The following is a 10,982-nucleotide window of genomic DNA, read 5'->3' as shown; positions in this document are numbered from 1 at the left end:
CCACTTCTCTATCTCTGTGACAGAACCTGAGCAAAATCTAGGTTTTGGAATTCCGTGGTTTGCACCTCAGATATGGAATAAGGGACAGTGATCATGTAGAAGCAGCAAAGGCAAAAAGGAAGGGATGCTGAAGATTGTGGAGGGAAATGAACCCTCTGATGTTACTTAGGTCAGCTGTTGAACAATTCTCTGCCAAGTCATCAGAAGGATGCCCTGGACACAACATTTCTAAAAGGAGCCTTTCTAGTGCAAGATGCTGGCTTTAATAGCTCTGATGTGAAGCATCTCTGATGTGTACAGAGAATGGGCAGGATTATCAACAGTTTCTGTTAGCACACCCTGAAGAAACTGCCTGATGCCTCCTCCTGAAATTTCCCAGTAGGTCAAGTAGGTTTTTGATGGCAAAGCTCTGAGCAAAGATGTAGTACCAAGGATATGTTTCTACTACCTGACTGGTAGAGTGTGTACAATAAATTAATATAAATTCATTTATACATGTGTTTACAGTTTTATATACTTAAATATCTTTATATCTTTATAGCAGTGCTATAGTGTCCCAGCTGGAAAGGGAGTGGAGACCCTAAGTGACAGTCTTTGCAAAAACTCTTACATTGTTTTCTTTCCTCCCTCTTGTTTCACTTGTATGTTACTGCTTGTCCTTTGTGATGTATCCTTTCTGGGATGGCAGCTGTTGGATGCTGGATGCTTGTGAAGTGCCTAACAAAGATATTTACCTTGAGCCAGGATTAGCTATAATTCATCTATCTGTAATACGCTGTTTGAGTAGAATAGAATTTCCCATTCTATCCATTCCAATCTCAGAAGATGGTAGGGATAACTCCTTCCTCTTTCCCTCTTGCTGTCCTGCAGACTCAGCACGGAGAATGCTTCAACAGACATAAATGTTTAGGAAGGATGCATTTCCTTGGCTGTGGGTCATACAAGATTGGAAAGCACAGCAAATGAATCAATTCTTCTGCTCAGAACAAAATGTGAAACTTGTGATTTTTATGACAATTCCCCAAATATGAGGGGTAAGGATGTGTTCATTCCCTTTGGCCACATGTGCAAGCAGTGAGGAATGAAAGCCTTTACGTCACTCCCAGAATATGTGGCTCATTTTACATTTCCACTTTATGTGTTTCTCGAGCATAGAAGAGAAGAATAGTAAAAAGCTGTGGTTTTACTCGAAAGCTGTGTTTTTATCCTTGAGCTCCTAACACAGGGAAGTTAAGCTAGTATTCCTGACCGCCAGGAGGAGCTCATGACACAGCCTGCAGCGTTCTCCTCCTGCTCCGAGCCTGTCGGGGCTTCTCAAAGAGGGAACTTGAACTTCAAGTCCGAGCAGTGCTGCAGCAGCCAGCCCCTTGATGCTGTCAGTGCTGGCATTTGATGTAGGAATGCACAAAATAAAACTACACCTGGAAAAGGTAAAACGAGCCAAACCCGAGCGCGGGTGGGACAATGTGCCATGGGCAGGTGCTGGGAAGTAAGAGAATGTGATTATCCATCATACTGTGATGGCTTTGTTAATACAGAGACTCCTGGCCTCAAACTTAACTCCCAAAATATGCCTTTTCCCCCCTTGATTAAAAAAAAGGCGAGGTGGCATAAAGATCAGCTGGCAGCCAGAAGAGGGGAGTATTCCCATGGTACAGTGCTTTTTAAAGTTTCAGTAAAGCTCTTTATAGACCAGTCAGTAATGCCACTCTTCACTAATGTGAATGTTCCCAGTTATCCAAAGGTGGCAGAACAAATTTATAAGTTAAAGCCTGGAAGTTTTTATTGTGGAAATGATGCTTGATTTCACAAAGCACAGAGCTTCACCTTGCAGCTGCTGATTTTCCTCTGTGACAAAGCAGGACAGAGTCACCAGCATTGAAATTGATGAAGAAATTATTTTTACAAATTTCTGCAAAACTGCAGGATTAATGAGAAAAACCCACTGTCTATCACATCTGTTCTGCTCTGTGTATTTTTGTACTTGCTTCAAAATCTAGTATTCAATATTGCCTCAAGGCTAACCCATTCTCTTTTCAATGAGGCAAGAGACTAATGTCTGTAACCCAGTGACTGCGGGGAATTTTTTCTTGCTGAGAGAAATTAGTACTGAACAGAGTCTTTTAGCCGTGCTCTTATCAGACCATCTCCCTTTATATTGCTTCCATCCCCAGCCATTGTGGAAACAAACATCCTGCCCAAAAAATCCGCAATCTACTGCTTCTTCTATGGAGCCTCTGGATTTTTGCCAGCAGCCCCTTGAGGTGGTCCCAGATGTGTTTGCTTTTCCTGTGCTACCCTGCAAATACCTGGTACAAACAAAGGACAGTTACGGCTCCGGAGGCTGCGCTTCCTCTGCTCTCAGGGATGTACAGTGGGAGATGTTAGGCATGAGGTACCCCAGAGAAATCATGACTAAAATGGCAGGGTCACAGTCAAAGGGATATTTCTGCAATAGAATAAAGACAATCTTTTTATTGCACCTCTCAGCTCGTCCTCAAGTTTACCTCCAGTTCCCATGAACTCAGGAGATGTATATGGGATGTCTTTCCCACATCATTCTTCATCAGGGAAAAAGCAAATTCCTTGCACCTATGTTGTGTGTGAAAGAGATTAGGTTTTAATACTGCTTTCCTTCAGTGGGTGGGGGGATGGGGGAGTGGGGGGGGGGGGTAAAAACAAACAATTCTATTTTTATTTCAACATAACTTGGGCTTAAAATAGCCACTGCCTTAAAGTAAAGCCAAAATGGTTTTTTTTTATTCTATAGCTGTTTTGGGGAGAAGGCTGTTGAGAGAAGAGGGAATTGAAAATACCAACTAGTTTTTATGGCTACAGTCTCTGGTGGGGGGTTTGTGCTGTTCTGGTAGGCTTGGAGTTTTCAGTAGTCCTGTCTCAGAAAACCAACATTGCAGTCCTGGCTGTTGCTGTCAGTGGTTGAAGATATCCATGTGAAGGCACAGCAAATGCCTCTTCCTGCTGGATTTCCTTGTGTGTTTCCTTTTATTTTTTACTTTGATCTTCTCTGCTCCAGGTTGTCTGACAGAGTTCCCCTAGCCTGCTTTGCTCCATAGGTGTTTGTGCATGCTGTAAAACATTCAGAAGGATTTTATCAATTTTTAGGCATTCGCTCCTTGAGGAAGCATGGGTGAGAAGCCAATGTGATCTTTGCTGCGGGTTTGTGGTTGTTGGTTAAAGTGAGTGCTGAGTGTTACAGGAAAGAAAGAAAAAGTTAGTCTCTCATTATTGGGATCCATCTTGCAATCTATCTGTCACTAAAATGAAAAGATTGGAGGGAATTCAAAAGAAGAGAAGGAAAAAGAAATGGTTCCCAGTGAAAGCTACATATGTCATGCCTCAGCAGTTCTAGAAAGCCATGTGTTGTTCAGCTGGGCTGAGGGATTGTTACCATTGAAGGCACTTTATTGCTACTTTAAACTATGGAAAACCCCTGCTCTGCAACTTGTTTTCCTAACTGAAAGTACTTGGAAAAAGTTGATGTTGCACTCGTCTCTTGGATTTTGCAGTGTCTTTTGGAAGAATGTTTATGTAGACCCTGAAATTACTGCAGTTTTTCAGGACTGCAATTTACTGCATTATTCTCCCTCATGTCTCTTCACCAGTCTGCAGATAAACCCAGCCAGCTTTCTGAGATTCAGCTATGGCTGTCCTTGGGGCCATGTGGTAAGTTTGTCATGTTGGGGATGTGAGGGCATGTCCAATATGGCCTTCAGGCTTATTTCCAGGAACAGAACTGTGTCTCTGTGGCATTTGTTCTGTTAAACATTGACTTTCTATCAGCAGTGTTAGAGGTAAGGAAACCCCCTGGAAACAGCTCATGGGGATTTGCATGGTGTTTCTATGACTGGAGCACAATTTTTTTTAGTTTTTGTTTGTTTGTTTGTTTGTTTTAAGATGGGACAGAGAGGTGTTTTGAAGCATCTTTTGATACAAGGCAGGAACATCAAAAGGCACAAAGCACAGGGGCTGGTACTCAGTCCTTTGCAAGCAAGACTGACAAAGCAGAGCACCTTAGTGACTGAAGGTCTGAGATGCATTTATGCATTTTAAACAATGCCTGCCAATTTGTTATTACTTTTCAGAAAACACCCTGACCTTGCAGACTTACCAGATGGGCTTTTCCTTAACACTGTGTGCAATGCTAGCTCCAGCCAGAAACACAGCACCCTCTGTAAGTAAGCAGCCTGAAATAAAGGGCCAGATGTAGGTTGTGAAGAGTCAGAGAGCTTAAGCCCAAAGCATAATGAAAACTTCTATGTGATAGGAAAACGCAAGAGCCAAATCTGATGGTCCATGAAAAACTGGTAGTAACACACATTGATGTGCAGCCAAGGAGGAAGTAAGTTCATTTGTGCATTTGAAAGCACACGATGCCAGTCTACAAGTGTGGCACGGTCTCAACTCTTTGCATGGGAAGGATCACTGTAACATGCTGTGAGATCTGTGCCTGCCCCTCTGCCTATGGTGTGAGCTGACTGCTAGTCAGGGAAGGCTGCATTTCAAAGGGCTGATACACCACTTGATACCCATTTATTCCTTCTGCTAAGGCTTCCATGAGGAAACCAAATGTGTGGCTGGGAGCTCTTGCCCCATCTTTCATGCATGTGTGTTACCCAAACCACAGCAGAGAGACATGGAAGCAATGCTGTGCTAAAGACACCAAAAGAAGTTGACTTCAGAGCAGGGGCGTCTGTTGCACCCCTGGGTCCCCAGCCTGGCAACCTGGGAGTTGGCTGTAGCTATTTCATTTCCAGGAAAGAGGCTGATGCCATTGACTATTATTTGCCTAGTGAAATACAGGGAACTGAGGGGTGAGGGCTAGATGTGAACATCTGCTGCTTGCTATTTTTCCTCCCTCTCCTTCCCTGGAAATGTTTTGCAAGAATGCCTTGGCACTACCAGAACATGAGTACTGATGGCTGGTAGAAAGATCCCTGCTCCAAGAGTATCGTATCCTGGAATGCTCTGCACATGCAGACCACGTGGCTGGAGCGTCCTGCCTGACGGAGGAGCCGCTGTCTTGGTGCTCCAAGGACCTTGCAGCAGGACAGTGTTTTGCCAGATGCCCTCAGCCCTTAATGGTTCCAGAGAGCCCCTCGTGTCTGGGCCCTGCTTGTGGCACTGAGCCTTGCTGTCACCTTGTCTTCGTGGCCCCACAGAGCAGGGGTGCTGCAGGGACTCGGCTGTCGGGGCAGACTGGCCTCAGCCTGTGCTGCTGGACCAGCCTGTGCTGCTCTGCCAGGGCTGCTCGTTCCAGCAGCTATTGCCACTGGAAGCGGAGGGGGAGGCAGGTCATGTATCGAGCTGATTTCCTGCTAGTGTGGCATCTTCGTTTGCTAGAAAGCCCAAATGGATTTGCAGATCCCAAAGAAAATGCCATCTGCCTCATTACTGAGCTGCATTCTGTTCCTGCTCTATCCCCCAGTTATATTCCCCAACAGGGATTTATTGTTTCTTTTCAATCTGATGTTTTAATTTCAAATTCCCCTATCTTCCTGTGGTTGCCCCTGTTGATTCCCTTTCCAGAGTTGCTGCTCTCATTTGTGTCACCCCTGCCTTTGCCAGTTGGAGTGAGAGACTTGAGAGGTGAGACACTTCCATCCCTCAGAAGCAGCTTTACCTGCCCACCCCCTGCCAAAGGCGAGGAGCTGCTCTGGAAACACAGCAAATGAAAATACAGCCACAGAGTTGCCCAGGTCCTGCCCTTCCCACAGCGTTCCTGTGAGTCACATATTAAACACCCGAGCTGGCATGCCGGGCTCTGGGCTTTACAGCAGACACCAAAACCTGGGCAGGAGGGGGCTGGCATTGTAAGATAACTCGTTCCAAAGCAGGATAAGGAAGGAGGATGCACACATATGCATTGCTGTGGCATGCACAGAGCTTGGCCAAGGTCCCTGCTGCCTTCGTGCTCAACAGCTTCTTGCTCTGAAGAACCTACAGCAAAGCAGGAAGAAAATGGCCCTGGCTGCTTGCTTTGCAGAGATAAACAGCTGGTGGCAGCTGACAATGAGGCTTTTAGTGACAAGGCTGTCTTTCACATGTTGATCTGGTTTGGCTGACATGCTTGTTGCTAGAATCCAATTCTCACTAAATACAAGTTAAAATGGGGGATGGCCTGTATGTTACCTGGTAAAACATGAGTTAGGTGTTTGGTTAGTTTCTGGTGCCATCCTTCTGGCTCTGGGGAGGTGGCAGGGGTTGCACTGCCTGAGATTATATGGTGCTTTTGATATATAGGTGATATATAAAAAGACACACACTGTCTTTACAAGTTGCTGCTCCCTGTTGCCCAGGACAGACCAGGACGTGTGTTCCAGTGCTGTCTCATGGAGGGTGAGGCAGAGGTCAGAGACAACCCTTCTTGTTTCCCTCCCTTCCATCAGAGCCTTGGAAAATGGTAAGGAATTATTCCAAAATTTTGTGTAGTATAATATAAATCCCCATCGCCTGCAAATTGCTGGATAAGGGCCAAAAAGCCCTAACAATGAAACATGTTCCTTCCAGCATAATTGTATATTTGGCTTATATTTTATTAAATGACTAACAGCTGAGCAGAAAGGCCAAAAGGAGAGACTCCCCCCACCCTGAGTTATGTTCATGGCAGAGGTTGGGCTGTGTGTGAGTCAGGTGCTAGAGTGGGTGATTTTGCATAAAACACTGAGGTTTAACTGTGGATTAGACCATGAGTAGCAATCAAAGTGAGTGACTAATGCAGGTGTAAAGGGTTGTTGTTTTTTAATGTTTAAATTTTCTTTTTAATTCCTTGAAAGTGGGAAGAGAAGGAGCAAATCCAGGTGCTGAGGTCCAGTCTGAGGAGAACTGGAGACCTGAGGTGATAATTCATCAGCACTGGAGGGAGATTGAGGGGGAAACTAATGTAATGTATGAAGCAATATGGAAAGAGGAATTTTATTGCTTCAGTCAGCTCTCAAAGGATTCCATTCCAGATGGATAGAGCAGGGTAGATCAGGACCCCCCATCTATGGGGCCCACCATCTGACAGCAGCAAAAGCAGCAGAGGGTTTCTTCTGACTCTAGTGCTTTTACCAGGAGAGACCTGTCTCTGTAGCAGGATAAGATAGCTGGTATTAGTGAGAAATTACCTCTTTGTGAGGAAAGCTAGTGATGGGCAAGGTCATTTTGGCATTTTCCTCCATTTGGGAAATGTCTTCTTGCAGAATGTTTATGGAGAGGCTTAGGGATTAGTTTGCAGCTCTAAAGCTCTGCCTGGTTCTGGATTCTGGATGATGGTGCCATTGGCCTATTGCTGATGGGAGTACTGGCCTTGATGAAGACCCCACCATGGCACCCCTGCAGAGCAACAGCCCCAAGGATGAAGAACAGCTCCCATGGAGCAGCCTGAGACTCTCAAACTTGTTTTTTTTGAAGTGGCTGGAAAGCAGTGTCCTTTATAGCCCTCAGCCAAGGCCTGAGGTGAAACAAAGGCACTGCCTAGCTTCAGATCAAAGGCAGACAACGACCCCCCCACCCCCGCCAAGACCACAGCACTGATGCAGTGCTGCAAACCATTGGAATGAGGAGGGATGTTTCACTCTACGGAATTTTTTCTAAATTTGAAGTGCTTGAGAAGAATTCTCATTTGGGGAAAGTTTGGCTGTACTTTGCTACAACATTAGACTTCTCTGTTGGGTGTCTTCTGCTAGAAATGTTGAGATTTATTTTTGTTTGTGTTCTGTCTTACGCAGCTAAGAAAACAATTTTGAATAAGACAAATTGTCCTGTTCCAGGGAGGAGGTCTGATCTGGAGAGTGAAAACAGCTTGCTACTTGGAGGACTGTCCGCAAAAGAACAAAGCTCTCAGGGCATTTCCTTGCACTATGTTCCACTAGAGATAATGTAGAGCCAAGGTGCTGGCCTCAGGAAACACAGCTATGTGAGACAGACTCTTGTTAAGTGTTTGCTTCTTTGTTTTCCTAGGATTCGTGTGTTCCAGTGCCTGGTGGGCTGGCTCCTTTGGATCTGATGGGCAAGTGCCTTGGGTATTCTCTGCTCCTGCTTGTGAGAAAAAGGAATCATGTTAGTTCATCTTACAGGGATGGTGGTGCACTTTCCTGACAGTCTTTAACAGTTGGTGCTGTGGAAGAAGACTGGAGTCTTTTGTAATCAGGTGTGCGTATCTCCAGATTTGTGTTTTGCGTCTCACTGGCAACATGTGATGAAGAAATACTCATGAAAGGGCCAATGTTCCTGCACAGCAACATTAATGGGAAATTCAGTTCTGGATACACAGAAGTGCAAGTTCCTTGTGGCAGCTGAGTGGAGAGTTACAATCGGATGCCTAGAAAAGTGAGATGACACTGTCTGATCTGTGCATCCTGGAACTCAGTCAGCACTGTGGTTATAAAACATCTCCGATTGTAATGTCTGCTTTGGCAGACTGGTCATAATGAAGAGTTTTAAACTTGGTGTAGAATATAAATCCTGGTAGGAAGGAACTCTCAAGCCAACAGGAATTTAGGTGCTTGAAAACCTTGGTCTTGGTTTAGCCCAATTTTTAGCCAAAGTTTGGATTTGACACTTCTAAGTTCTCAATTAAAAGGTCATCCTCATATCATTAAGAGGTCTAGACTCACCATACCATCAGTCTGTTTTCCAGAAAAGTTACCCCTGTTGGAAGGACAACTGGAAATGTCTAAATGAGATGATAGAAGTGCTGTGACCTGAGCCAAGAGCAATTTTGCTGTCAAGGCAAAAAAAATTTCATTCGGAGAGAAATGTTAGGAAATAGTAGTTTTTTGATAGACAGTTCACAAGATTATATTTGTCAAACTCTGTAGAAAGAGAAGCCAATGGACATTATTTTTACATTTACACCTAAGGCAATTGCATGGATTTATTACTACAACAGGGGCTGCAAGCCTGTGCCTGATTTATTAGCTACTGTCCCTTTTGGTTTCTTAGCCATGGTGGCAAACGAGCTGTAGAATGCTGAAAAAAAGTTGAGCTGCATGTCTTGTCCCTTCAGCCTGTTTCTTGTGTTCATTTTGGTCTATAAACAAACATCTCTCAGGTCTCCTAAATAGATTTTCTGATTGAGTTCCCAGAACAGACCACCACCAGCCTCATTAAATCTTATTTATGTTACTTTCATGCATGAATATAAAATCTCCCATTCACTGCTGATTTTATTTAGTTAGATTCTGTGCCTTGTGGTGGACATTGAATTTAAGTGACATTTTTGGCACCAAAAAAGAGTAAATAGTGAGGCTGCAAGGACTAGTTTGACACCTGCATCTTTTGCAGTACAAAAAAGAAAGGGTTAACCTGTTCATGGTTATGTGATATTGATTGAGGACGCAATGAAAATACACCTGTAAATATTTGGGAATATTCCCTAGAAGCTGGGGTGTTTTTCAGGGGGTAGGTCATTGAACTGGGACTCTGGAGGTATAGTCTGTTTTCCCAGGGATGCCACCCGCTCCCTGCGTGATAGGAAGAGAAAGGTCACTCGTTGTTCCAGGTCTCAGCTCCCAGCTGAGAATGATGCTGTCTCCCTCCTCTCCTTTTCCAGCTTGCTTGTTTATCTCACTAGCTTTTTATCAGAGTAATATCCACTCTGCCTCTGTGCTGAGCACAGTGGGTCCTGCTCTTGGCTGGGGCTTCTAGTCACCACTACAGACACGATTCTCTCTTTGCGCCTGTCTCCTCCCCCTTTGTCCATGCTCCAGTGCTTGTGAGGTAAGATTAACAGCTAAAAAACCTCAAAACAACAATAAAATCAGTGTAAATGAAGAATGAGGAAGGAAAGAGCCAATGTATGTGATAAGTTGTGCAATAGGTTTGAGTAGTGTTTTTCTCCAGCCCTGCTGACTGATGATCTCTCTCTTGTAAAGGTACTGCACTTTGGGACAAGAAGGATCTGAGCCTGTCGTTTAAGTCAGAGGGGTGAACAAAAAGCAGCTTTGCCTCCTTCCTTTGCACTAAGAACATTGTGAATATTCTTAAGCATTGCCACAAGGATTAACATCCCTGAATTTTAATGTGCCTGGTGCTGGAATGTAGCTGAAAAGCAGAGCAGGCAGGAATGGTCTCACTGGGCTGTGGGCTCTGCTAGGAGACTCTTTGAAGCTCTGTTCAATAGCTTTCTATTACTCTTTATATTTTTTCCCTTTTCCATATTTTTCCTCCTCCTTCAACCAATGGTGGGGTTTTTTTTCTTTTTTTTTTTTTTATAAACAGCTAGAAACCATCACAAAACCAGGTAGTCATAGGTCATTATGTCTGCTTGATTGTACATCTAAAAGCAAAGAAATGCCAGATAACTGAGCTGTCTTCTGTCTTGTGTTGTTTTTCTGACAGAAGCACTTTGAAAATGCCATTAAAGAGCTTTTTGATATCCTCAAGGAAGAGTTGGGTAGACACAAGGCTCATGCCCTTAAATCTCCCACAGCCTGATGAAAACTCACTGCCCTTTTTTTTGTCCATTGATTTTACTGGACTTACCATGATTTATATATAATGATCCTTAAACTACGTGGTTTGTAGTCTGTATTTGAAAGCACGCCTGGCTTAGCAGAGTTGCAAATTTGCCTCCAAAATGGCTTTCTTGGATAACAATTTCTCTTATGAACTTGGAAAACAGGTTTCTCTTCTTTCCTGGAGGATTTTCCCAGTGATGGAGCTCAGACACAGGACAAAGATACCAGTTTTGATCTTAGAGTCAGTAATGTGATTTTGCAATCAAGGCTCCCTCTGCCTCTCAGGCTGGTGAAGCCTTGCCTTTGGAGCAGGAGGAATTAGAAGGGTGAGTGACTTAACTTCTCTGTTGTGAGAAGCAAGGAGATAAACTTTTGGAAAAATGCCACTTGGTTGACCACCTATTTAATTTTTTGCATGTTCTGTACTAGTTGGCTGTTGAAGTACGAGCTGTTACCTTGAAAAAATTTCTACGTGAAATTTCCTGTTCACAGGAGAGTGCTAGATTTGCACTCAAAAAC

The sequence above is a fragment of the Lonchura striata genome, chromosome 1A (genome assembly GCF_050655825.1).
Source record: "Lonchura striata isolate lonStrDom1 chromosome 1A, ASM5065582v1, whole genome shotgun sequence".
NCBI classification, from domain to species: domain Eukaryota; kingdom Metazoa; phylum Chordata; class Aves; order Passeriformes; family Estrildidae; genus Lonchura; species Lonchura striata.
Note: the sequence above shows the minus strand (reverse complement) of the source record.